This window comes from Alligator mississippiensis, chromosome 7, assembly GCF_030867095.1.
Source record: "Alligator mississippiensis isolate rAllMis1 chromosome 7, rAllMis1, whole genome shotgun sequence".
NCBI classification, from domain to species: domain Eukaryota; kingdom Metazoa; phylum Chordata; order Crocodylia; family Alligatoridae; genus Alligator; species Alligator mississippiensis.
In genome coordinates, this window is record NC_081830.1 from 41,229,803 (window position 1) to 41,257,429 (window position 27,627).

Consider the following 27,627-nt stretch of genomic DNA (forward strand, 5'->3'; position numbering starts at 1 on the left):
CCGGGAGCTGCAGTTCGCTGCGCTCCCGGGCCGGGCCCGGCTCCGCCCCCGCCCAGCACTGCCGGGGCCTTGCTTGGCTCAGGGGACCCGCGCTCGCGCCGCCTGGCCCCGCGCACCGTTGCCCGACTCCTGCTCGGGACAGGCGTGCGGTCACTGCTCGGCGCTGGGGAACGCGGGGGCGAAAGGCCGGCGCCGTCGGGGTGTCCCGCAGCGGCCGAGCTGCGAGCGCCGCCCTGGCAGGCAGGCGCCCGCCGAGGAGCTGCGCGCGAGCTGCCGGCTCTGCCCGCTGCTTCTGTGCGTTTTGGTAGCAAGGCCCCACTCCCCAAGGAAGGGGTGCGCCTAGACATGTGAGAGAGTGACGCCCTTGGTGAGGATTATAGTCACAATAATGACACATTCGCCAGCTCTATAAGAGGTGTGCTTCCCACGCGGGCTCCCATGCGGTGAGCACCGGATGCCAGGAGGAAGGATGTTTGCTTTGTGACAAGGGCGCCGCCCTCTTTCCTGGGGAGACCGGGACAATTTTTAGGCAGGGTGTAAGTGACTTTACAGCAGGTCCCAAATCTATTAATACAATTATGAATGCTACATTATTGAGGTTCAGTTTGTGTAAGAGGAAGGGTTTGAAACGGACTGGCTCTGTTGTGGTGTTGGCTGACTGATGGCTGCTTAGCGAGGCATGAAATGAGTCATTTGTGGTGGCTTCCTCAGTAGCAGGTGTCGTGCCACAGAGTCATGTGTGCAGGTGTCCTACATATATAGTGCTCCTTACCTCTGGACGTGTAACAGGCATAGACTGGATCCAGGCAGTGGACTCTTAAGCTGTCGTGTGATCGTGACTCCTGCTCCTGGGCTGCTCCCATTTTGGATGAAGGCTCGTCCCATTAGAAGTGTCTACAAATCAAATTTGCATCCCAATTCAACCTTAGATTTGATAACAGCAGCATAACTCTCAGGATTGTGAGGTGGTGTCTCTGCTGATATAACGGTGGGAGTTTGAGTCCTGCTCCAAGCTCACAGAAAAAACTAGCCTCAGTTGACCAAGCTGTAAGTGGGCACCAGGCCAATCAGACTGAGAAGGCAAAGGCAGATGATTGTGGTATGTAGGCTCTGGAAGACCTTTGATCTTGATTGCAGATTTCACAGTTACAAATCTGGGTCTGCTCAGAAATTAAACTCACTTCCCAGGTCCTGTGTCCAAACATGGGTTTCAACACTGGCAAGTGCAAGGTGCTGCACCTGGGGGGGAAGAACCAGCAGCATACCTACAGGCTGGGGAACTCCCTTCTCGTCAGTGCAGAGGCAGAAAAGGATCTTGGAGTCATTACTGATGCCAAAATGAACATGGGCCGTCAGTGTGGGGACGCGGTTAGGAAGGCCAACCGCGCCTTGTCATGCATCCACAGATGCATCACAAGCACGTCCAAGGAGGTGATTCTCCCCCTCTACGCGACACTGGTTAGGCCGCAGTTGGAGTACATCCAGTTCTGGGCGCTGCACTTCAGGAGGGATGTGGACAACATTGAGAGGGTCCAGAGGAGGGCCACCCGCATGATTGGGGCAGCAGGGCAGGCCCTACGAGGAGAGGCTAAGGGACCTGAACCTGTTCAGCCTTCACAAGAGAAGGCTGAGGGGGGATCTAGTGGCCATTTACAAACTAGTCAGAGGGGACCAGCAGGCATTGGGGAGTCCCTGTTCTCCCGAGCACTACCAGGAGTGATGAGAAATAACGGTCACAAGCTGGCAGAGGGTAGATTCAGACTAGACATCAGGAGGCGCTACTTCACTGTCAAGGCGGCTAGGATCTGGAACCAACTTCCAAGAGAAGTGGTGCTGGCTTCTACCCTGGGGGTCTTTAAGAGGAGGTTAGACGAACACCTTGCTGGGGTCGTTTGACCCCAGTACTCTTTCCTGCCACGGCAGGGGGTCGGACTTGATGACCTGCTCAGGTCCCTTCCAACCCTACCAACTATGAAACTACGAAACATATTACCCACCCTTTGTTGGACCACCTCCCTGATTCAGTGCTTCAACAGAAATGCTCCTGTGTCTTTGTACGTTTCCTATGCCCAAATCTGCTTGCTAGACAAACCTCTCCTGTCCTGAATTCCCCCCTTGCTTTTTTTTTTTTTTTTTTGTCCAGAGACCTCAGTTCTTTTAAATGCCTTTCTCTTTTTCCTGCAAAGGATTTTTTTTCCCTTGCTATTTCCTGCACTATGTTTTTGTTGTTTCCTTTCCTTGTGACTCAGATTGCAGAGCCCTTGTTCTGCTGTTAGCTCTAATACTTGCTGTAACTGTTCAGAAAGTTACTTGTTTAATAATCCCAGGTATTTAAATGATCTCATGCTTTGTTGTTGTTTTGTTTTTTTAAATGAGACCAAAGTCATAATACAGTCCTTGTTCAAACAGGGCTCTTAAAAGCTCTCATACTTCCTCTGTATCTCTCCTCCATTCAGTGAAGGCATGGATATTCTTGTACTGGACTGCTGAATGGAATGAAATGCTCAGAGATCTTTCAGTAGTACCTCACGTCTGCACAAGATGCTGACTGTGAAGTAGCTGAATAGTACTGTACAAGAGCATGTCACAGCACTGGCAATACTAATACACTATTGCACAGTATTATTAGGCTGCTGCACAGTAGCATCACTTAAAAGATGTTCGCCAGCGCTACTGCTCATTAATTCCAGTTATTGCACATTTATTTAGTACTTGCTTATACAAGTGCTTATATGAGTACTAAATAAATGCGCAGTAACCACTGCACAGTAGTGTCTTGTGTAGATGCACCCACAGAGTTATAATTATTTTCATCTCGTTCAGCCAAGACAAATAATTAATATTTTCAAGTCCATTTCCTCTTGCATCAGTTGGTCCACAGCCCTATCAAACTGAAAGTTCCAGAAGGCTGAATTTACTGTTTGGTGAACACTCATTTGGGATGATTGAAAATGTGACAATATCTGACACCATGTCATGTTAGCCATCTCTTTCTTCTAACAGTCATAAAGAGTTATAGGATTTAAGGTGTGGGGGGACTAGAAGGACATTGTAGTCTGACACACATAGGACATGAGAGAGTTGTACTCAGCAATACTTGCAGCAAAGCCATAGATTTTGGCTAAATCAGTATAACCTTTTTAGAGAGATGCCCAGCCTTCATTTAAAGACTGCAAGTGATGGAAGGCTTTTCCTGGTTTAGTTTATTATGTGAACTGTTAGGAATCTCTGTCTAATTTCTGATCTGAGGCATTTGATGAAGTTGCTTCTTCAGGTGAGGAAAATGGTCATATCCAAAATGCTGTATCTGCTTCACTGCCAGCTTTTCTTGGGAACCTTTCCCTGCCCCAACCCACTACAGATTTAAAGACCAGAACTTATTTATATTCACAGCAATAGGTCCAGAAAGAGGTGCAGCACATCTTCCAGTTCAGCTGCTTGTGGAGAGCTGTTCCTTTAAGGAGACTTAAGTGTTATCTCACCAGTTGACAAGATCTTTTCTGGTGTTTAAAACTATTAAAATAGCAATAGAAATAGGAGTAATCTGCTCACCAGTGGGATACATTCTTCCCCTAGACTGGGGAAACTCATCCTGATTATCTGAGGCTCACAGCAGCTCTAATCTTTAGTGGGCTTCTACTGATATGACAGTTGCCATCTTGGCAGACACTGATCATTGGCATAGGGACCTGTGTAGTAGAAAGGGCTAAAAAAGCAGGGCCTCTAACTTGCAGGAAATTACATTTTTTTTAAATTTGGTTTGAGTCCAAGTCACACAGAAACAAAACCTGTTCTCATATTTTCCATGAATCAGGCACTCCAAGAAAATGTCATGGGAAGTTCCCAAATGAAATATGCTCCCTGGACCTTCCAGCTGTTCAGTGACTCTGGCAAGAAGGCCAGCTATCTGGGATCTCCATGTCTGGTGCTCTGGTTAAAATTGGAACTCCCAGGGATTTCAGGCTTTGCTGGAGGCCCTGGCAGAACTGACTGCCTAGGAGCTGGAACTCCTGGTATCTTTGACCTTGGCAGAGTTCTCCTGGCAGGTCTGTGTTAGGCCTGGGAACCCTGGAAGCATCAGGTCACAGTCTGGGTTCCTGGGTGTGGAGCATTCCTTTTGCTGCGTGTGCCACGGCACCATTGACCTTGAAAACATCAGGTTCCCAGCTGTTAAAAAGTCTGCATGGTATCCAGGCAGGATCCCACAGGAGCTGTGCCTTGGCTTTGGCACATGTTCGTCAAACCTGAAATGTTTTGAATGAAACATTTTGGGCCCAGTTAAGTGGCAGGAAAAGTGAAAAGCCTGAGTCTGTATAGCTTGAGCTAAGAAGCTAAGTTGTTCAGCTGAGAACTATTATAGACTCGCTTTCTTTGTAGATAGGGCACAGAGGGGGACTTACAGCATACCAGTGAAGCATGGAAATGGCCATTTCTGCTGAAACCTGAAGGATTTTTAATAGGTTTCATTTTCATCTTGCCTACATACATTCTAAACGTAGTGGGACAGTCATCACTATGGTGCATCATTCAGGGAAGATTCCTTTAACCAATCATTTAGAAACTTAACAGAACAAAAATATTTATACACCATCTAAATTAAAGATACTGGAGGCAAACTTCAACTAGATCTAATAGATTTACAATACCCCAGTTCCAATTTCAAGAAAAAAAAATAGATTTCTAAATGCCTACTGAGTGCTTGGTATCAAGAGATATATCAGAGGACTGATGTTTGTAAAAACGTCTTTGGAAACAATGATGACTGATTCCTAACCAGTCAGCTGTTTACACAATGCATTTTAGTTTCCTTCAATACATGTTAAAATTTTCTTGCCATCAACTACTCTTTTAAGTGTTTAAATTTCCCAGGTCCTTTCAAAGCCTCTTTGGATCCTTCTTATGTGGTTGACACCCACACTTCAAAATGTGCCCAGGCTTTTTATAAAACAGTATCCTAATCTGAAAGAAAGTAGACAGATGGATGGGATATATGTGCTGATTAGGGATACACTGCTATTACAGGTATTATTATTAATAGATGTATGTATAAAGTGCTCACCAAGGCTGCAAAACCAAAGTAAAGCACTGATGAATGCATAATAAAGTAAACCTTATTTAAAACAGAGAAAATATGAAGGAGTCAATTAAAGTGGCAGAGTAAGAGTCAGTGGTAGTCCTGGCCAATAGAGAACTGAGTAAGGACTTCAAAGTTCATCTTAAATTAATTATATGATTTCAACAATGGTTAATCTTGTTCAGGGCTTAGATAGCATAGTGATAGGCATTTGGAAATATTTAAGGCACTAGGAGATAGGATAAGAACAGAAGACAGCTACAAAAAAATGTCAAGTTTGCAACCACAGGATTAATCTAAATATTCATGTAATGAGCAAACCAAGCAACAGTTCGTACAAACTCTGACAGGTTTCCTTTGTGTCACAGTGAAGAAAAAGATCAACTGTATTTCTAATCTAACAGGAGACTATATTCTTTAGCCTGCAGACTGAACCACAGGCTTGAAGGAAAATTGCTACTCAGCCAACTTTTAGTGACTTCCCTTATCCCAATGATAAGCTTCTATGAGCCTCCTTAGAACTTCCCTAGCGAGACAGCCAGTGTACAAATCTCGGACATATGACCATTAAATCTGCAAAACAGACTAGTTTGTGAATCTGAATTCACAGTTCAGAACAAACAGCTGCCTCCTCCTTTCTATAAATGTGTGAAGATAGGTTTGGATTGGTTTTGCATGGCAGCCCTAACCAGGGATGTGCAAAACAAAATATAAACTGGTCTTTGGTCATTTGTGCCTTGAAGAGCTAAAATCCAAACTGGTTAGACAAGGGGAATACTGTCTGCATTATACACATAAGGAATGGAGGCAGAGAGGCACAGATTTTTATCTATATTTAGGTATCAATTCACTCAATATTGCATGGTCTAAGTGACTCATCTACACAGCAAAAAAGTATGACATAACATGTGCTACCTTACTTTTGCTATTATGACACAAGGAACTTGCTTGCTAGTGGAAGCTGAAGCCCATGCCAGGATATTATTATTGTAATTGTTACCCATGCTAGATTAATTAAATTCACATAGGTATGGTATCGCTTGCCACCATCACCCCATCATTTTGGTGTGTAGACATAGCTTATGGCTCATTTTAAAAAAATGACTTTAGATCCTAAGTTTCACATTTATTAACGTACCATGCACATTTATTTTGTAGATTGTATAGATAAATGTGTAGATGCAGGACACAGATCCTGCATCTACACATCTATTAATGCACCATAGTTACTGCACATTAAGTTGAGTACTCGTATAGCCAAATACTAAATCACTGCACAGTAACTGGCGCTACTGTGCAGTAGGGCCAACTCACAGCTTTTAGTGACGCTAACTGCGCAGTACCATACTACACATTTTTTGCCGTGACGTGCTACTGTGCAGTAGTATTAGGCTACTGCTCAGGTAGTATCTCGTGTAGACGCGGCCAGTGGGACTTAGATTTCAAAGTGTCTTTATCAGTTTTGAACATAGGACTTAGCCATCTAAATCGTCTAGGCCTTGCACACAGGGCAGAGCAATGCCTATATCGCTTGAAACTATAGCGAGAAAGATGAGGCAATTTGTCCAGGAATACATGAGAAGACTGTGGCCAAAATGGGTATGTAACCCAGATCTAAAGTAACTACAAAACCATTCTTCCACTCATTTCCCTGCCTTCTGTGTTTTTTATAAAGTGGGTCACAAATACAGTGATTACTCTCTGCATTTACTTCAGAATGAAATTAGAAGTAACTTAGCATGTAAATTGGATGCAATTGTTGGGCTCCTGGCAAGCTGCCAAAGGAGCCCTCCAGGCTGGAAAGACTGTGCATCAGTGTGCTGAATCCTCTAATGAAGGTAGGAAAGCAAGAAGCACAGCCAGGAGCTGGCATACTTTGCATCAGAGAGGCCCAGACATCATTGTCAGCTTCTATTATTTTATATTAATTAAAATCAATCTGGCACGAGAGACCACAGACTCATTAGACATAGCTGCCGGCTCTGGCTAGCTGTGCTGTTGGTGGTGCCAACTTGCAGGACAGAAATAGAATTTTAGAATTAGCTTTTATTTGTAGACAGGGCAAAAAAAAAAAATCACAGTTGGTGATGGTCCAGGTTCTTTCTACTTCACCTGGAAGAAATTCACCTTGTCACAGCCAGTCTGGCATGGGGGAAAAATAACAGGTTGACAACAGTCCCTCTACCTTCCACCATAGAGGTGTTCTGGCCTGACCCAGAGCCCACTGAAGTCAGTGGGAATTTTTCTGTTCAGTGCAGTGAGCATTAAACTAAAAGCCAAGGGCTTGTTTCGTTATAAATACTTCAGTAGCAGGTAGAAACCCCATTGTGCTATAGGTAGACAGGAGGTAGCGTCTGCGGTGAAGAGTGCAGCCTAAATGGATGGTTCATTATCTATGTTTTGGAGGTGAGGTGGAAGAACAGAGGAAGGAACTTGTCCAAGTTTATACATAAAGTATGAGGCAGAACTGGGAACTGAATCCAATCTTGTGATTCCCAGTTTAGTGCTACAACTACAAAGCCATACTTCCTTTCATTGATTGGTTTTATTCTCTTGCCAGAGCCACTCCTTTGATAAAAGTGAGGCACTGATCAGTGTTCTCACTGCCCTATGAACTTGCCACTTTGGATTGCTGTTGTAGGGTAACTCAATCATATTGGGAAGGAAATTTCAGTGTCAAGTTATTTTTCCAGTTGTTTTGTAAAGAACAGCAAGCACTTTGAGGTCGGATTTTCAAAGCATCTGGGGAAGTTAGACCTCCAGCTTTCACTGACTTCAGAAAGCCATTTGGAGCGAGGAAGCTAACTCCTTGCAGTGCTTTTCAAAATACCAAGTTTCTTTGTTTTAAGGTGGATGTTGATGTTGCACTTTTAAGGTCTAATATAAAACTCATGGGAGTCAATTTGAATCATCTGTTGCTTTCAGCGGATTTTGCTTTTGACCCTATTTTTCCCCTTAGCCAGACATCAAATAGCTTGGCAAAAAATTTAAGTCTCTTGTCTTCTTGACATGAACCCTTCTGCTGTGAACTAAAACCTACAGCTAGTTTGAAATTCATCCTAGTGCCATGGGAGTTTTTGTTTTTATTTGACTGCTTTATCAGAGCAAACTCCATTATCTGCATGTCCCAGAAGCCCCAGCAGTCCCTTTGATTAAGCAGTGGGAACTTTGAATAAGGGCAGAGCTTTCCAAACAACATATTTGTAGTTTTGCAGATAGGCTTAGGCGCATAGTACCTCAGTGTTTCACACTTTTTAATGAAAATCCAATCTGACAGCTCCTTTCCAGAAACACAGTTTGAAATTAATATTGAGTAAAATATAAACCAGGACGCACGTATTCTGAATTCTCATCTCTAAAATGGATCTGTCCAGCATGCAAGCCTGTTTGAGCTAGAGAGTAACTTGATCTACACACTTGGTCTACTCAATGCAAGGGAATAAGGAGGAGCAAAATGTCTTTTCCCGCAGTTTGGCCTATAATTAGAGGAGGATCAGGCCCACAGACAGCAGATGTTATCCGAGGGCTGCTTCCTTACTGAGGACCCCAAGTGTTCAGAGTTTGCTGACCCTTCTTTAAAACTGCAGGGAAATGAAATCTGAGGGTTATTATTTTTTAATATTGCAGGTATCCTCTCAATGTCAAGCCAGCACTGCCTACTGAAAAAGACAAACTCCTAATAGGCTGTAGAGAAAAATGTTACAAACAATTTATATAGACACTGTCATATTTCATGTTCTTTATATATTACAATTAAGAGACTATTCCATCACAATTTGTGTCTACCTTGGAGAAAGCGTACACCAGAAAGTAAAGAATGGAAAAATAATGGTTCATGTAATTATCAACTCTGGAAGTGATTGTGATATGTAAATGTCTGACTTGCTAATAACTCTACTTACGTGATAAAGGCTTCTGAGCATGTATTGAAAGCACTTTACCTTGCTTGTCAAGTAAATATCATTACTCTAGCAGAAAATAGGGATGAAAAGACCAATTGTTATTTATATACGGTAACATCTAGAAATTCTAACAAAGATTTGAGCTAAGTGTGGTACATACACATATGGCGCATCTGCATGAGACGCTAACTGCTCAGTAACCTAATAATACTGCACACTAGCATGTCACAGCACAGACAGTGCTAATATGCTACTGCGCAGTATTATTAAGTTAGTGTGCAGTAGTGTCACTAAAAAGGCATTCACTGTGCAGTAACTCAGGTTACTGCACATGTATTTAGTTTAGGTTACTTTACATTTGAATAAACTACAATGTTATTCCACAAAATATGGGGAAAACATTTATAGCTGCTTCTTATCATGCCATTAATTGAACATGTGGCCAAGTGCTTCTTGGCCGTGCAGAGGGAGCCCAGGATTTGCAATCCCACAGTCATGCCTCCAGCCATGCACAGGTAGCATGGCAGGAGGCACAGTTGTGTGGATTGTGCATTAGACCCCATCAAACCTTTACCTGTATGTGTAGAGGGGCCCAAGGTAAATCACATGGCTTGCATTTGGTATAGCATTAAAAAAAAAATCCACATCTACAAAGGAATTAATTTATGCAGTGTGGCAAACTAACCCTGGTAATAAAGCAATTACTTAGCAGACACATGGAGGCCAAAGAAAACACTTCAAGGAGACACTCAAGGCAAACATTAAGAAGTGTGGCATTGACACCACAAATTGAGAAAACCCAGCCAGGGACAGGGCTATATGGTGATGCCTTGTTAGAGGCATCGTTCTTTGAGGAAAGCCATTTTGCCCTGGAGGTGGAAAAATGACAAAAATGGAAGGAAAGGAAACAAGACTGAGAAATCCCTGGTCCAGCTCTCCCTTTAACCACCACCTGTGGCATTTCCCAGAGAGTCCTTGGCTCTAGGATTGGCTTTCTTAGCCATCAACAGACTCATGCTCAACCCTTTACCTGACCCATGGGAGTGATCATCCTCGACTGTGAGGGATTGCTGCTACTGCCGCCACCAACAAAGAAAGCAATTAAGGGAACTCACAACTCAAGTGGAATTCACTACTCAAGCAGAAGCTACAAAACTTGAAAAAACTTGTAAGCTCCTTGGGGCCTGAACTTCTCATACAGTAGCATAACTAGGACAGGGAAAGCAGAGCACTAGCCCTAGGTGCTAAGAGGGGGCACTAGAATTGACCCCTTCCCCTCCTCACCCCCCGCAGGAGTCTTACTATGTGCTGCCCTGCCTGACCAGAGAAGCTGGGCAGGGCAGTGCCTCACCAAGCAGTGTGTCTGAGGGAAGGGGGTTAAATGGAATGAGCCCCAGACCCTAGGACCCTTTGCCAGAGTAGGTGCAGCCCTATACCCAGTATGCATGTATCGCGGATTAGGGAGGGAATGAATGGGACACCATGGTCGATTCCCAGGGAGCCCAGCCATAGGGCTGCTGCTGCCGCCTGAGTGGAGCTGACACTGCTTTAGCAGTGACAGTGGCAGCAATAGCCTGGGAAGGTAAGTCTTCCCTTCCTCTTCCCCAGACCTGCCTCCCCATCTGCAGTGGTTGGCCTCCCCTCATGTACCTCCTTTCCCTACCCTCTCACCCCAGATGATCAGTGAGTTTTCATACTTTATACTTGTTCAGCACTTGCCAAAATAGAGCTTCAGTCTCAACTGGGGACACTAATTATCACTGCAGTACATACAAGAAATAATAGTGGACATACTCACATAATTTTATGCCTGTCAGATGAGTATGGGCTCACTCACAATTAGCATTAGTTTCAGATCCAGTAACTTGGGCCGTGATTCAGCCAAGTAGCTAAGTATGTGTCTAACTTCAAGAACTGATTTCCCTGGAACTATTAGAATCATAGAAAATTAGGGTTGGAAGGGATCTCAGGAGGGCATTTAGTTCAACCTCTGCTCAAAGCAGGAGCACCCCCAACTAAATCATCCCAGCCAAAGCTTTGTCTAGCTGGGTCTTGAAAACCTCCAAGGATGGAGATTCCACCACCTCTCTGGGTAATCTGTTCCAGTGCTTTACTACCCTCCTAGTAAGAAAATTCTTCCTAATATCTAATCTAAACTTCCCTTGCTGCAATTTGAAATCATTGTTCCTTGTGCTGTCATCTGCCACCATTGAAAACAGCCTAGCTCCATCCTCTTTTGAACCCCCCTTCAGGTAGTTGAAGGCTGCTATTAAATCCCACCTCAGCCTTCTCTTCTCTAGACTAAATAAACCCAGTTCCCTCAGCCTGTCCCCATAACTCATGTGCCCCAGCCCCCTCACCATTTTTGGTGCCCTCCACTGGCCTCTCTCCAATTTGTCCACATCCTTTCTGTAGCAGGGGGCCCGAAACTGAACATAGTACTCCAGATGTGTCCTCACCAGTGCTGAATAATCACTTCCCTTGACCTGCTGGCAACACACCTACCAATGCAACCCAGTATGCTGTTAGCCTTCTTGGCAACAAGGGCACACTGCTGGCTCATATTCAGCTTATTTTCCACTATCCCCCAGGTCCTTTTCTGCAGAGCTGCTGCCCAGCCAGTCAGCCCCCAGTCTGTATTGGTGCATGGGACTGTTCCATCCTAAGTGCAAGACTTTGCACTTGTCCTTGTTGAACCTCATGAGATTCCTTTTGGCCCAATCCTCCAATTTGTTTAGGTCACTCTGAAATGTAGAGTATTAATGTACTTGAAATTATGCACATTCTCAGGCAAAAGCCCTGGTCAAAATTATTAACAGCCTACATTCATTGGGGGTTGACTACCTTAAAATGGTGATTGACAGCCATGTGAAGCAACTTACAGGTAAAGAATCTCAGTTCAGGAAAGCTGTAAATATCCATTCATTCCCCCATTGCTCCAGGGAGTTGTACCGCATGCATCATAATAGTACTAATCTTGGCATCTGTGGTGACTTTTATGAGGCTTCAGAAACTGACCAGATCAAACTCTTCAAGGATGAGATTCTGCTATTACAGTAGATGTAGTTCCTTGTGTAACAGCACCTGACAACCATTGAGAATTTGGCTTGCGAGGGACTGTTATAGATGGCAGGTGTGCGGGCCAGGAGCAAGGCCCTTTTTTCGCGTGGCGGGCTATAGCCAGCAGCCTAGACACGCTGGGTCGGGGAAGGCAGGCGGCACACTAGAATTAGGCACGGACGCTTAGTGGTTGATTTAAGATTATTTTACTTACACTGAAGATGGTCACGGTGCAGGCAGGAAAACTTGCTTGAGTTGTAGTTACAAAACAAAACAAAACTTGAACCTGCAGAACATAAGGGTACATCGCAATGGGGTTTCAGCGACGGGAAGATAAACCTGCAGGACTCAAACCCGGGTAGAGCTCTGGATTCACTCACACAAAGTTTGCTAGGCTCCATGGAACTTGCGCGCAGGGAAGGGTACGTCGAGGGATCAGGCGGTGACGGGGAGAGGCAAGAAGTTGATCAGACCCCTATAGCCTTCTTGAGATACACGCTGGGTCCGATAGGCTCCACAGCACTTAGAGATCTTCACAAAATGTGAAGTTGTTCTCCTCCTCCTGATGGTCATAAAGTCCTCCAACTTGGGCAGAAACTGCTCAGGCCTCTTATATGGCTAGCAAGCCAATCGCTAGCTGCCACGTAGGAATAATTTAGAACTGGCCAATAGTGGGGCACAAATTTAAATATAAATGGCGGGAACGCCTTGCAGCATGCATCTCTCTTTTTGCAACTAAGAAATGCACCCTGCAAAGAAAGCTACGAGTGGCGGGAAATAATTCCAAAGCACACAAACAAAAATCACACCCTTGGGTTGTGACAGCAGGAAAGATACTTTCACTAGTACTTTTGATGCAATGGAATTGTATTTCTCAAACCTGACTACCCTTGCTCAATGATTTTAGAAAAAAGCTAAAGAAGCCTCTGGTTTTGCTTTATAAGTGATATTAAAAAAACAGCTTCTTCCAGTGTTGACCTGGACAGCTCCTGATCTGTGCTGTATTTAAAGTCTCTGATTCACATGAAGGCAAAGTCCGAGACCAAATCCACAAGCAAGCCAGTGCATTTAATGTGGCTTTAATTTACATCAATCTCCCTGTAGGCAAAGAAATTGGGGCAGAAATTATACCTAAAGCACAGTCCCTCTCTTTGCTTTATCACTGCCTTTCAGCCTTCAAGACGGTGGCTAAGTAACCCATGCTGGCTCTAATCCTTGCTTCTAGTACTTTGTCTTTAAAGCTAATAATTCATGAATAACTAGAGTACATTCCTTTGTTACTTGTGCACTTTTTCCATTTTCAAGCCAGAAAACAGGAGTTTAGCTCTAGGCCTGATCAAAAGCCCAATGATGCACTGAAAGGCTCCAACATGAAGGTCCCTGTCCCACTCAGCAGCCACTTCACACAGAAGAATTGCTTTCAGTGTAACAGAAAGAAGCAATGATTTTCTTGATAGATGGGATTCATATGTGTCGCAGGGCACCTTAGTGCCTGCTCCTAGAGGGGAGAAACTGCCAGGGAGAGAGCCCTGGCAGAGCTAATTGAGCACAGCTGTGGGTTGCCGGAGCAACTAAGGGGAGCCAGCTGCCTGTAGGGGGCAGGGCCTGGCCCTTATAAAGCCCAGGGCTGAAGCCAGGCTGGCAGTTCTCTGCCAGCAGCTGGAGAGGCAGGAGCTCCTTCAGCTGAGATATGGGAAGGAGCCTGAGTTGCAAGTACAGCTCATGATAGCCCTGGAGGCTCAAGCTATGATACTGAGTTATGGCCATGCGGCTTGTGGTTATGTTACAGCCTAGGGGCTTGTGGTTTTGCGTTGTGTTTGTGACAGTGACAGTCACTGTTATTACACCCGGAGGCTTGGGTGAGGCTGTAGGGGTTGGAGGAGGCCTCAATCACAGGGACCCCAGAGAGTGTGGGGTGCCCTAGCGCCAAGAGGGTGCATTATTTTCATAGCACCAGGGAAGATGCAGCTCGCACGCCAGTGTGTGAGCAACTGGCGGCGAGGAGCATGGCCAGTGGGTCGCGGGCGCAACCCATAGGTTGCAGATGGGGGACCGAGACCCTGGATTGTGTGTGGGGTACATAGACCCCAGCCCCAGGGAGAGGGGCAATCTGATTGAGAAGCCCTGTGGGGGGCACGGCGGGCCCCAAAGAGGGGGCGTGCCAGTGTATATGATTGAGAAGCCCCGTGGGGGCGCGGCGAGACCCAAAGAGGGGGAGCGCCATACTGAGGAGCCCTAGAGAGAGGGGCAATTACTGAGAAACCCGAGACGGGCATAGCGAGTCCGGCCGCAGGCTAGTGCGGCAACACCCCTCAGACTGAGGCAGGGCGCTGCGGTTGCCCCAAGAAGACGGGGAGTAGCAGCGCGGTGAGCCAGGGTCAGAGAGGGCGCCCGTGCGGTTGGCCCATAGGACCGGAGGCCCACTAGAGAGTCCCTGAGCGGAACCACACCGGCAGGGGAGGCCCAGAGTGGGCTAGATGGGAGTCCCAGCAAGAGGCTGGGCACAAGAGAGGGAGCCCAGAGTGGGCCACAGTAAAGAGGAGGCCCGAGAAGCGGGCGTACAGACCGGACAACGTCCATTACATCTGCGAGGCTTGGGGCGTGGTATTAGGGGTTGGTAGGAGCCACGCATAGCCCATAAGGCTAGGGTGTCCGAGGAACACCCACCATATCAGGAGACCCCCGGGGGATCCAGAAGAACCGCAGCGACAGAGGTCCCGAGTAGCCGTGCCCAGGGAAGACACAAGGCAGCCTCCCAACATTATATTGACCAACAAGACGTGGCGGGCGAGAATTAGAGGGTGTCTTGGGCCGGCCTGACACGGAGCGAGGGACATCAAGGAGATCACGGCCCTCCGCGAGGACCCCGCCGTGACAATATGAAAATTATTTTCACTGCGTCTAGTTTAATACGGGACCTGTCAAAAGTCCATCAAGGTCAATAAGAGTCATTTAGTTGGTCCTTAATAACATGCCTATGTTCAGCTCACTATAAATACTTTTTAACTTGTTTGCCACCTTGATTGCCCTTCTCTTTCACTGATATGTGTTCTTTTCAGTTTACTTTTCTTCTTCAGGTTGTGATAACAGCCTTGATCCAAAACCTCATGGAAGAAAACAGGAGTTTTTCTTTTCCTTTCACGAGGATTTGGCTCAGGCTCAATATGACTTTCCTACAGCTATGCCATCCTCCTTTTGAAGACTAGAAGGACCTCTGAACCCACAAGCCAACTAGAATTTATTTATGCAAAGTGTAAAAACTTTTTAAATCGAGTTTCTTAAATAGTCAAGAGGCTAGATCCTTTAGTTGTTAAAAGATAACAGCTGTAATAATAACAGTAGTGGCAATAATAACAACAGCAACAGTAAAAATCATCATAATCTCATATAGATCTTTTAATCAGAATGTTTTGAAGTGCTTTCAGAGGAGGCTGGTGTCATTAGTCCCATCTTACAGAACTACTCTCAAGGGTTTTGGTCATCTAATTAGATGGAGGTGATAATGTTATTAATACTGACATAGCAGCATCCAATAAATATTTCTGTTTTGTATTTGGAATGAAGCAGGATGATATCCCTATATCCCAGGGATCAGAAACCCCCAGCATGTGCCAGAGCATGGCCCGAAAGGCCATTTTGCTTGGCATGCCACAGCCAGCCCAGGCTCTGGATAGCTGCCACTAGCCCCAGAAGCCGAGTTGCTTGCAGCAGGCAGCTGGGAAGCTGCAAGCCCTGCTGCAAGCAGCCCAGGCTCCATGCAGACAGCAGCTGCCCAGAGTCAGGGTTGACTGTGGCAGGCAGCTGGAAGGCTGCAAACAGCTGCCCCCAGAGTCTGGATCCCTGGCATTGTCTCCTTGGCATTGGTGGTGGCCTCACACACACCTCTGGGCAAATGTTGGTGAAGGGGCCAGGGCAGTGCAACCCTGGCTCCTCCCCCGCCATCTACCCAGAGATACACATGCACCTGCCGCCAGCAATGAGGATCGTCCCCTTGCAGCTTCCCTGCCATCTGCCCCAGGAATGCCAAGTTGAGACATGGATCAAGGTTAGAGCATTTTTGGTACTCCAGCCAAAAATGTTGTTGGCCCCTGTTATAGCCCATCAGGATAATAAACTGCTTTTCAGACCATTCATAACTGAGGAGGCTGTTAAATCTCACCTGCTAGGAAAAGCTTTTTCAAATCAACACTCAAGATCCCCAAAAGATTTGGCTGTAGAGATCTGTGGCTTGCTGCTGTTAATTTTTAATCACCACCTCTGGTGTTGTTAAATCTTACAACACCAGAGAAATACAAGAATATTGGAAAGGTCCTAGCATTAGACTAATATTTGAAAAGGGCAAGGAGATAACTTAGTTACTTGTCAGTTGACATGTCTTCAGTTCCTGGTAAAATAATGGAAAAGCTGATGGGGGATTCAACTAACAAAGAATAAAAGGATGGGAGTAAAATTAACAGCAGTTAATGACATTTTGTGAAAAACAGGTCCGTATTGATTAAACTCACATTACACGGATTAAGAACTGGTTATAACAGATCTAAAGGTGCAACAGGAAATTGTCAGTAGGAAATCACCCTTGGGTGGGGCATTTCTGGTGGCCTCAATACTTCTTCAGACACTATTCAATGATTTTTTTTTTTTTTAAATCAATGAGCTATAAGTAAATATAAAATCAGTAATGATTAAAATCTGTGGTTTATACAAAAATTGTCAGAGTGGTAAATAATGATCAGGGCAGAGGAGTGAGACAGAATGAGCTACATTGCTGAGTAAGTTGAACCCATTCAAATAAAATGAGTTTTAATAGAGTCAAAGACAAGGTCATACGTTTCAGACCAAAGAATGCAGGCAATACCCACAGAATGAATCACTGTATTCTGGAAAGCAGTGACTGAGATCTGCAAGCAGTGAATCGGTAAAGGATTTAGCAGACAAACAGCTCCATGTGAATACCCAGCATGAGGCTGTGGCAAAAAGGGCTAGCGTGATCTATAGATATTTAAACTGGGGAACAGCTAGCAGAAGTAAGGTGGTGGTTTTACCTCTGGAAGGGCCTGTGTTTGAATACTTAATGCAGTTCTAGTGTCAACATTTTTAAACGACATTGAAAAGTTGGAAGAGGTGCAGAAAAAAAGCCACAAAATATGTTCTGAATGTGGGAGAGAATGTGTTGGGTGAGAGATTTAGAGTTCAATCTGTTTAGCTTATCAGCAAGAAGCTTGAGAGATGACTTTGATAGTATCTAAGTATCTTTACGGGGAGAAAATATAGAGAATTTATGAGCATGTTAATCCAACAAAAAAGCATAAAAGAACAAGCAGCGGCAAACTGGAGACAGATCAAGTCCGTTTTTTAATGCTGAGGGTGATTAACCACTGCAAGAAACTACCACAGGAAGTAGTGGATTCTTCATTTCTTCCAACTCAGATTGGCTGCCATTCTTGAAAAATGCTTTAGTTCAGGGATGTCAAAGGTACAATCTGCAGATCTGTATCATCCTGGTGCTGCCTGAAGGTCTCAGAGTGACCCACAGACAGCATGACTGGCATGGCAGATGGCCCCATGTGCTGCACACAGCACCCACTTCAGTCCACATCCTGCAGAGTGCCTGCTCTGTGCAGCACACCCCTGTGTGAGGGGTTATGTCTAGTCTCTTGTTCTATGAAAAACATAGTTGCCCAGATTAATCTCTAATGACCTGATTTTTTTTTTTTTTCTTCCCCGTTTCTTCTTTTTTTCTTCAGTGCTGACCCCAGATCTCATCTGCTATGTCTTGATGTTAAAGGATTTATACCGGGAGGGTACAACTTAAACACCACTGGAAAAAGGGGTTGTTGATCAATTCCCTTCTGATTTTGAATTTTCTCGTAAAAATTAACTGGTTGACAAAAGATGAAAACTCAGTGTGTCCTTAATAATAAGGTTCTTTTATTAGGTATCTATCTAAACTTTTTACATTGGTTTCTCTTATTTCTTAGGTATTGGCATATCCTGGGCTGAAAGAAGTGACAGGAGCCTGTTCTTCAAGCTACTGGTCAACCTTTTCTTCAGTGGAGGTAAGTATTATGTCCTAGATACTTCTCTGAGCATCACACAGTAGGATCAGAAATCAGGAAAAAAAAATTAGTTTCTTGGCCTTCCAGCTCAACAAGCCTAATTTCCTTTTTTTTCCTTTTAAGAGTATCAGTTCAACGGAAAAAAAAAAAGGTGCCTTCCCCTTTAAGTCTCTAAACAATATCAGGCTTATTGTTTCAGTTGTTTTTTCATTTCTTCTTTAAAATGTTGCTCTAGCCTGACTCACAACTTGAAAAGAAATATAAGAACAGTTTTACTTTGTACTGTAGGACTCAGTCATTTCTTCTGTTTCTTGAAGCCGCGCCGGCTCCTGGATCGTTCCTGACGATGAATCCTATGTCAGCATCTCCCATTTCATTGCAGTTCTCCGGCTTCCCCGGACGGCTAGCATTCCACTCCCCTTCACCCCCACATTCCCAATTGGCTCCTTTCTCATTCCAGCAAGCCTCGCCTCCTTCCCTGTTTTTTATCTGGGGCTGTTCTGCCCTCTTTCTCTATCCAGGTCCTCTCTAGCTTCATCGACTAGCTGCTTCGGAAACATGGCTCCCTCCTTTTCTTAATTGGCTCTTGCCAGTATTTGGTTTGTGCCGTCACTGTTTCTCTCTCTTCATGACACCCTGAAGTGGCTGGAGCAGGATTGGGCAGCACATGGTGCCCACACTGGCTGTTTCAGGACACATGCTGGGTCCAGAAAGTGGGGCCAATTTGTGGGCCCGATTTGGCCAATGAATCAGTCCTGCACCACTCCTCTAGCCTGCACACCCTGATGAGTTTGACACCCCTGGTTTAGTCAAACCCAAGTTATTAGCCTCAGTGTGTGCATCTACACAAGATGCTACCTGCGCAGTAGCCTAATAACACTGTGCAGTAGTACGCTGGGCAAAACCCATGCTAGTATGCTACTGCGCAGTAGTAGTATGCTACTGCATGGTTAACGTCCAAAAAACCCCATGTGCTGCCACTACTGCACCATAATGCGAGTTACTGTGCATTGATTTAGTACTTGGTTATTCAAGTTCTAAACTTAATGTTCAGTAACTACAGTGCATTAATGAAAGTGTAGAGACACCCAGGATAAAAGGCAATGGCCTAGGCTATATAAAGGAGGTTAGACTAGATGATCTAATGGTCCCTTGTTGACCTTAAACTCTAAAAAGCTGTGGAGACTACTGTTATTCTTATGAAGTTTAATTAAAAAAAAAATGTTACTTTCCTCAGCTCCCCTTTGCCCTAACACCTCTCACTCTTAACCTCAAAGCTAATATATTAGGCTAATTCCTTTTTAGCTGCTGTAAAATCAGTCAATTTAGTAAATATTATGTGATTTCCTAGATGTATTTCATTTTAACTCCTGCTGTGATCTATTTCTGTAGTTCCTGTGCACAATGCAGACTCCTTGCTTCAGAGAGCTTTCCATCTCATTTCAAGCAGAATGCAAGAAGTAAGTGTAATAAACAATAGGATGAAACAGGGGGTGGGAGCATGGGAAGAACCATAACATGAAGTGTTAAACTAGGCTACTTACATGCTCAGTTCGGTAGTTTCAAGTCAGTGCCAAATGTTCTTGAATTTATCAGAATGCATTTTTAACTCATACATTTGAATATGTGAAATGCCAGAAAGAAAAGGCTGCAATATAGCTGCCTGAAAAAGGAAAAATCCAGCAGTAAAAGTGCAGGTCTCATTTTCCTCTCACTTAGGTTGGCTTAGAATCAGCAGACCTCCACCGGCTTTTCTGGAGCTTCTCCTGATTAACACAGGTGCAACTGAAAGGAGAATCAGGTTGTGTATATATGTATGTTAGTGCCCACACAGTTTTCCCTCATCTTCATCAATGTACAGAGGTCTGTTTTCACTGAAAGAACCAGATTTGCCAAAGTATTCAAGCACCCAAAGATGCAAATCAGTGCCCAAGCACTTAGCCCCCAAGCTGCTTAGGCAATTTTGAAATCTTACTAGGTTCTTCTCTGTATCTTGAAGTGCCTTTGAAAATTTGTTCCAAGATGGCTACTTCCTTGGAGCAGTGTCTCTCTAACATTGGCTCCAAGATTAGAATCACTTTCTGATATCAGTTTACTCAGTAGATTATTTTGTTCAGAAGCACTAATTTTCCCCAAGTCTTCTATACAGGTCCGTTGGCAGTGTTACCATGGGGCTAAGTGCTCTGGAAATTACCTTTATTATTGCTTCATTACCATGCAGATGGAGCTGAGCATTTACAAGATGCATGGCTCCAGAAAAGGAAATGTATCTTCAAGAAGCACACCTACAGAACAGTATTTCTTAGTCAATGGTATTTATACAACAGGTGAAATGCCATAGAATGGGTGACAGCAAGCTTCTCTTCTTTTGCCACCAACATATGCACAGCCCACTTCTAATCTGCCCTGTTCTTGCTGAGCTAAATTCCCCATCTCTTGTTTGCTGTATTAATCATTCACAGAAGCTTCTGTTGTCTTTGAAGCACAGCTGCTGTCATTGCCAAGTTGGGTCACTAATTAACTTGCATACTTCCTCTTTGTTTTTCTTCCATTGAACTTCTCTGTGTCATTCTTGTTCTAACTCTGTTCTCTGTGCCTTGAATTCCTGAGGAAAGGATGACAGAAGGAGCGGTAAATTAGATGACCTACTATGATGCCCTTTCTTTGCAAGAAACTATCTAGCATCCCCAACAATTTCCTTAATAACTTGTCAGTTTTCTCTTCTCCTTTATTCACATTGCATAAGTGAGAATGAAGTCCACTATCTATACAGCTAATACCATCATGAAAGAAACATGTTATCAACACCATGTTTTATCCTTGCATTACAAATTACTTCTTTCCCTTTTCATTAACTAGACCCTCTGGGGATCTGATTTTCTGTTACCTTGACCTTGTGGATTCAGTCAATCTGGTGGATGTCAAGTTATACCAAGAATGAGAAAATTTTGCAGGCCATTCCCACACATATAATATGATTGCCCTAGCTGGAGAGCAGGGAAGGAGCTAGGCTCCCTAATTTTCATGCCACACTCTATACCGTTATACTGAAAAATCAACACTGTTGCAACAGTACTACCCAACCTCAGCTGTGAGATTTGGCAAAGCATGAACTAGTCACTGATGTGACAGGGACAATGGTTCAATTATTTTGTTGTCAGCAATTCAGAGCATGATTAGTTAAGTTAAAAGTAAATAGAGCCTGCAGGAGAGCTGGGAAAAATCCTCCTTGGATCTTTCATTTCAAGCACCATGGCCACACTTAAAATCATTTCATGCTGATTTTTACTGTTATGTGTTTAATTTGTTTTACACATAAATGGAAGCTGTTTACCTGAGCCCATGAATACTCTGCACATTTCTTTTACTAACTCAGTTGATCCCAAAGAAATAAGTCTAGCAGACAGGTCTTTCTGTATTGTGAGCAGGCACTTCTTTAAAAAATGACTCGATGCAAAGAGATTCTTCCTTCTTTCAGCTGACAGGAGAGTACTCTACCCATTAGAAGAGTATTTGGTGTGGCTGCAGGAAGAGCCGGCCAAAACTTATCTAGAAAGGAGAGGAAATGGCCCCTTTCTTCAGAAGGATGCTGGAAGAAAAAGAGAACATCTGGCCAGACCCAAGACCCATTTCTTCTCTCCTTCTAGGGCAGATCAAAATCCAAGTGGTCAATATCCAGAGACACTGAATCTCATAATGGTGCTCCTTGCTTTTTTTTCCAATGGAGCTGAGGCATTTGGGAGCAAGCTAGGGAGGTTGTACTTGTCATTACTGCTGCCTGTTTTTGAGGACATAGATGTCAGTATTCCTACTGGGCAATGAATAGCTTGGCAGATGTCCCTTGCACCTGCCTTGTCTTCCACCTATTAGCCTTTTGCTGCTCCACTTAACTCTGCAGGCCTCCCATTTAACTATGCAGGCCTCTGATTCTGTTCCTTACACCAGCACAGTAGCTGGCTGTCTTATCCCTGTTACTACCAAGGCTAGGAACTGCAGAAAGTCCCAAAGACATCAAAGCAAGGATGAGCAGAAAGGGACTCGATGCCAGTCTGTAACTGAAAAAGACCCTTAGTTCTTAAGAAAGACTTGGGGGCACTTTAAACAGATTGTTAAGGAAGCGTGGAACTGGTGGTTTGGTGTTTTTCATTTAATGAGTTACATGCATTTAAGTGCACATCCTTCAGTCTCTTTATTGTCACTCTCCACCAATGGCCAAGAATGGACTAAGAGCAGCATATGCAAGTAGCTTTTAGCATGACAGAACCACCTAGCTTTGCACTTGAGTGGTCTTGCCTGGCAATGAATTCCAAAAATAAGCACTATCTAGTCAGGAGCTGTGTGACACCATTTTTATTCTGGGAAAATGTCACAACAGAACACAGACTGTTTTGTGACAGATCCTTTTTTTTCCACAAGCAAAGTCTCACTTTCATTTTTGCAAAGTCTGATCAGAAATGTATTTCTTTACTTTTTTTGCCAGCATGTGTCAGCATGCTGTTTGCCAACAGATGGTCTCACACCACTCTTCCTGAGCTCACCTACACAGTAAAAGGTTCCCACTCTAGCAGATATCATAATTCATATATTCAGATTCAGCTATTTTGAGCCAATAAGACCTCAGAATATTCCTGATACCTCTTATCTAAATAAAGCCTATTACTGATATGTAATCTACCAAGCAGATCTAATGAGTAGCTTTCTCAAGCATGCCTCTGGCATATTTGAAGGTCATTATTAGCTAGTACTATAGCTTTGTTTTCTCAGCACTGCACCTGTCAACCTAGGGACTGTTCTCTGTAGCCATTTGGGGTACTTCTTTGTGTAGACAGTTGCATAAGAGACTTGCTGTGTGCCCTCTCCTGGAAATTTTACTTTTGTGCTTTCTTGTTTTGTTATTTATCCTTCTTACTGAAAGAAACTTGCATTTTTCAGTACGAAAGAGATAACACCTAAATTTGAATGAGAGACTTCCTCAACCACAGTGTGCACTTCAGGGACAGAGGACTCCTGGGAAGGGACAGCATCCATCTCCTACAGAGCAGTAAGTCTCTGATGTCGGCCAGGATGGCTTATCTTCTAGATAGAGCTTTAAACTAAGATTCCTGGGGGATGGGAAAACACTGACTGGAGCTTGTCCAGGGCCTGACATACAAGAAAGCTCCGTAGATAGGGACACTTGGAGAGCCACTCTTGCGGAAGCTGAAGGAATAGCTCTCCTTCAGCATGACAGGAAGCTGGGGGTCAATAGGAGGATTCAGGTGCCTGTACACTAATGCCAGGAGCATGAGGAACAAGCAGGAGGAACTAACCCTCCTACTCTCCAGTGGGCATAACCTAGTAGGGAGTATGGAAACCTGGTGGGACTCCTCACATGACCTTACAAACTGGCAAAATATGGGCTGGACAAAAGTACTATAAGGTGGATAGACAACTGGCTCAATAGCCTGAAGCAAAAGGTAGTTATAAATGCATCCATGTCAGAATGGTAGGAGGTTTCAGGTGGAGTCCCAGAGGGGTCTCACCTAGGCCCAGCTGTTCAGTGTGTTCATTAATGATTTGGATGCTGGAACTGAGAGCTTTTTGACTAAGTCTGAAGATGACATAATGCGGGGAAGGAATTCAAACATGTTCGAAGGCATAAGCACAGTTTTGAAGGATCTTGACAGATAGGAAAGCTGGGCTGAAGCTAACGCCTTGGGAAGAATAATCAAAAATACAAAATGAGTGACACCTGGCTGAATGGCAGTACTGCTGAGAAGGATCTGGGAATCATGGTAGATCAAAGACTCAATATAAGTCTGCAGAGTGATGCAGCTACACAAAAGGTGAATGCAGTTTTGGGATGCATCAATAGAAGCATTAGATGCAAGACGCAGGAGGTGATAGTGCCTCTCTACTCGGCACTGGTTAGGCTTCATCTAGAATATAGTGGGTGCATCTACATGACATGCAAACTGCGCAGTAGCTGAATAATATTGTGCAGTAGCATGTCACAGCACAAACAGTGCTAATACATTACCATGCAGTATTATTAGGCTACTGCACAGTAGTGTCACTACAAAGGCATTTGCCAGCACTACTGTGCAGTAACTCTCATTTATTTAGTACTTTATTAAATAAGTACTAAATAAATGCTCAGTAACCACTGTGCAATTGCATCTCATGTAGATGTACTCAGAGCATATTTTGGGGCTCCACATTTTAAAAAGGACATGGAGAAGTTAGAGAGGGTCCAGAGGAAAGTGACAAAAATGATAAAGAGCTTGGAAGGCATGTCATATAAAGAGAGGTTAAGGGAACTAGGCATGTTCAGCTTGCAGAAAAGGCACTTAAGAGGGGACATGAAAACAGTCTTCAAATACCTGAAGGGCTGCCATAAAGAAGAGGAAAAACACCTTTCTTCTCTTGCTGCTTAGAGTAAGATGTGGACCAATGGCTTTAAGTTGTAGCAAAGTAGGTTTAGATTGGATATGAGGAAAAACTTCTTAGAACAGTGAGGCAGTGGAATAGACTGCAGAGAAGTTGTGGACCCTCCATCACTGAAGTTGTTCAAGAAGACACTGGACAAGCTTTGGTCAGGGATGATCCAGGAGTATCTATGCCTATGTTCTACTATGGGATTTTCCCAGGCTTCTGGACTTTGCTTGTGCCACATGGCTGAGAAGACATTTTTTTCCCCTTCTGCTGCTGCATGTGTTAGAAGGTTTTTTTAAAGCCTTCCTCAGAAGCATTGAGTGTTGGTTGCAGCCAAGGATGGGGATTTTGATTGGGGTGTGCCAGGGCTCCTGCTGGGACTTAAACCTGGATTTTCCTAGCTAGAGGGTCTTATGTTTCTACACAGGGTCAGACCAATTGCCATATATGGGATCAAGAAAGAATTTTACCCTATGATCAGATTGGTATGGACTGTGCAGGGCTGTTTGGTCCTTTCCCTTGGATCTCTCAAGCATATTTTAACAAACTTTGCAGCAGCAGGACATTGGCTGCTATGGTCCCCCTGTTTTACCTGTATCAGATTAGGATGACATGTCTTGTGCTTATCAGGACTGACTGTGTAGTTCTGCTAAGACAATGGATTTGTATGGGATGGTTTGGATAGGGATGATCCTGCCTCAGGCAATGGCTACAACTAGATAACCTTTGGAAGTGCCTTCTAGCCTACTCTATGAATTTGGATCCTAATACCCTCTTTTCTTACTACGCTGTTTTAGCTACTTATTTTCCTCCACTTTTTTCCATTTGTGCCATTGTCTTGTAATTTGTGAATCTGGATTAGAGTTACAGCGCTAGAAACTACCCATTAAAAGGGACTAGAAAATTTCTATATACCTGGAGGAGGTACGATGGTATGGAAGTCTTTGCAGATTCTCTAAGATATATGTATAATAGTTTGTAGAGCAGACAGCATCATTATATTGGCTAACAAAAAGCAATTTTTCCTGCACAAATACCAAAGAGCCTTTGAGTCACTGAAGAAAGGATTCCTAAATCATGTATTCTTACATCTTATGAAAATCTGTGCCAGTCTCTTGAGAACTCTGGGTACATAAATCAGTGAATGAATTATGCTAATCTTTATATGGGATTAGGTAATAATTTATTAAATTGTCCAAGTAAAGTTCCATGGAAGTTAGTAATCCCAGTTAGAAATAGTCTTACCTTTATGTAATTTTTTGACATCATGTACGGGAGAATGTGACTGAATAGAGAATACTGTTTGTATCAAGATGAGCAAATACACCAGCATTTTTTAACGTATTTCTTTTGTGTCTTGCAAAATCTAAATGAAATGTCATACTACTGCTCCTTCACTGAAGCATTCCACAAAGCTATGTGGCATGTTATAAAAGACATCAGTTAGGGATATGACTTTTTTCATCAACAAGAGGCATAAGTGTATTTTTTTTTAATTACGTAGGATGAAGCCAGTCAGAAGAAGGGGCTGGAAAAGTTTCTGGACACAAGGTCTACAGGAAGGCAGAGAGACAGCGTAAAGAAGAATGCTTTAATGATTATATGAATTTTCTAATTGTAATAAAGTTCTTTGTCCAGTGTTAGAAGAAAGCATTTGCTCATAATTTGTAATTATCATCACATGATGTGTGAAGTTTGCCCCAAACTGGTGTAACTTTACATGCAGAATATGTTGGGAAGATATGTAACAGTGGGAGCATCTACACAAGATGCTTTACTGTGAAGTAGCGTAGTTTACTGCACAGTAAGCATGTGCATCTACATGTGCACATGCTTACTGCACAGTAAACCTCATTAATCGCAAGTAAATTTGCTACTTGCGATTAATGAGGTTACAAATGCAAGTAGCAAATTTACTCAAGATTAGTAATGGCCCAGTAGCTCTTGTGGATCTCCCAGCCCCAGCTTCACCATCACGATCAGGGAGAGGGGAGTTGGGAGCTCCTTTTCGCCCTGCACCAGCTCCATGGTTGCAGAGCCGACACTGGGAGATCCTTATCTTCTGGCCCAAGCCCTGTGAGGGGCTCAGACTAGGGGATTATGATATCCTAGCGCCCACCTCACAGTTGTGGAACTGACACTGGGAGATAAGGGTCTCCCCGCCCGAGCCCCATGACTGCAGAGCTTGGGCTGGGAGATAAAGATTCTCCCAGTGCTGATCCTGCCACTATGGAGCTGGTACTGGGAGTTCCCTGCTGGTGGGGAGCTGGGAAATCTGTTCCCTGAACAGCTCTGTGATCATGGAGCTGGGTGGGAACAAATTGGCTGTATGAGCACAGAGCTGGATGGGGAACAGGCTCCCCTACCTGTGCCTTGCCTAGTTCTGCATTTATGGAGCTGAGCAGGAAACAAGCTCCCCAGCCTGTTCCCTACCCAGCTCTGCACTCACGGAGCTCAGCAGGAAACAGGCTCCCCAGCCACCATCCTGTAATCAAGGAGCAGGGGCTGGGAACTGTCCTGGTCAAGGGCAGGTCCCAGCCTTGTGCCTGATTGGGCGATTGAGGCATGGGACTTAGAAAGAGCTGCAGGGGTGGGGTAGGTCCCATCCCCCTGCCCCTATCCACTGGTAGGGCAGCTAGCAGTGAACAAGCTGCTAGCTTCCCAGCTGGTGGATGAGGCAGGGGGCTGGGACCTGCCCCTTCCCTGCAGCAATTTCCAAGTCCTTTGCCCCCAATCGGGGATCCAGGTCCAGGACCTCCCTGCTGCCGGCACAGGGGGACATTGTCCCCGCCCCAGCAACAGGCAACCTCCCAGGGGCAGGGTACCATGTCCCAGCCCCTGGGCTAGCACCCAGATCTGCTCCCGCTCCCCTGCCTGTGCAGACACCTGGCTGGGAGCGTTTACTTGTAAGTAGTTTACTTGCAGGTAAACGGATTCTAGATCAAATGCACGTGTAGATGCACCCAGTGTTATGCTCTGTGCTGACAGAAAAGAAACACAAGACAACAATGAGGACGGCCCAGAATACTTTTAGAATCAGGCCTATTACATGCAAACTGATAGTTGAGAATATTTTGTTGTGTTCAAATTCAACAAAAAATAAAGGAAAATAATAAACGTT

At 44.4% G+C, this 27,627-nt stretch overlaps 1 long non-coding RNA gene across 2 annotated transcripts; it reads left to right on the plus strand.

Annotated features, from left to right (window-relative positions):
• Positions 1-18: 18 nt before the first annotated feature.
• Positions 19-27,627, plus strand: LOC132251410 (uncharacterized). Of its 2 annotated transcripts, XR_009463438.1 has the most exons (5): positions 19-443; positions 18,015-18,092; positions 19,485-19,552; positions 23,025-23,133; positions 26,011-27,627. It is a non-coding gene; the product is annotated as an uncharacterized LOC132251410 (long non-coding RNA). The 2 variants fall into 2 exon arrangements; XR_009463437.1 differs by lacking the exon at positions 23,025-23,133 and having other exon boundaries at positions 56-443.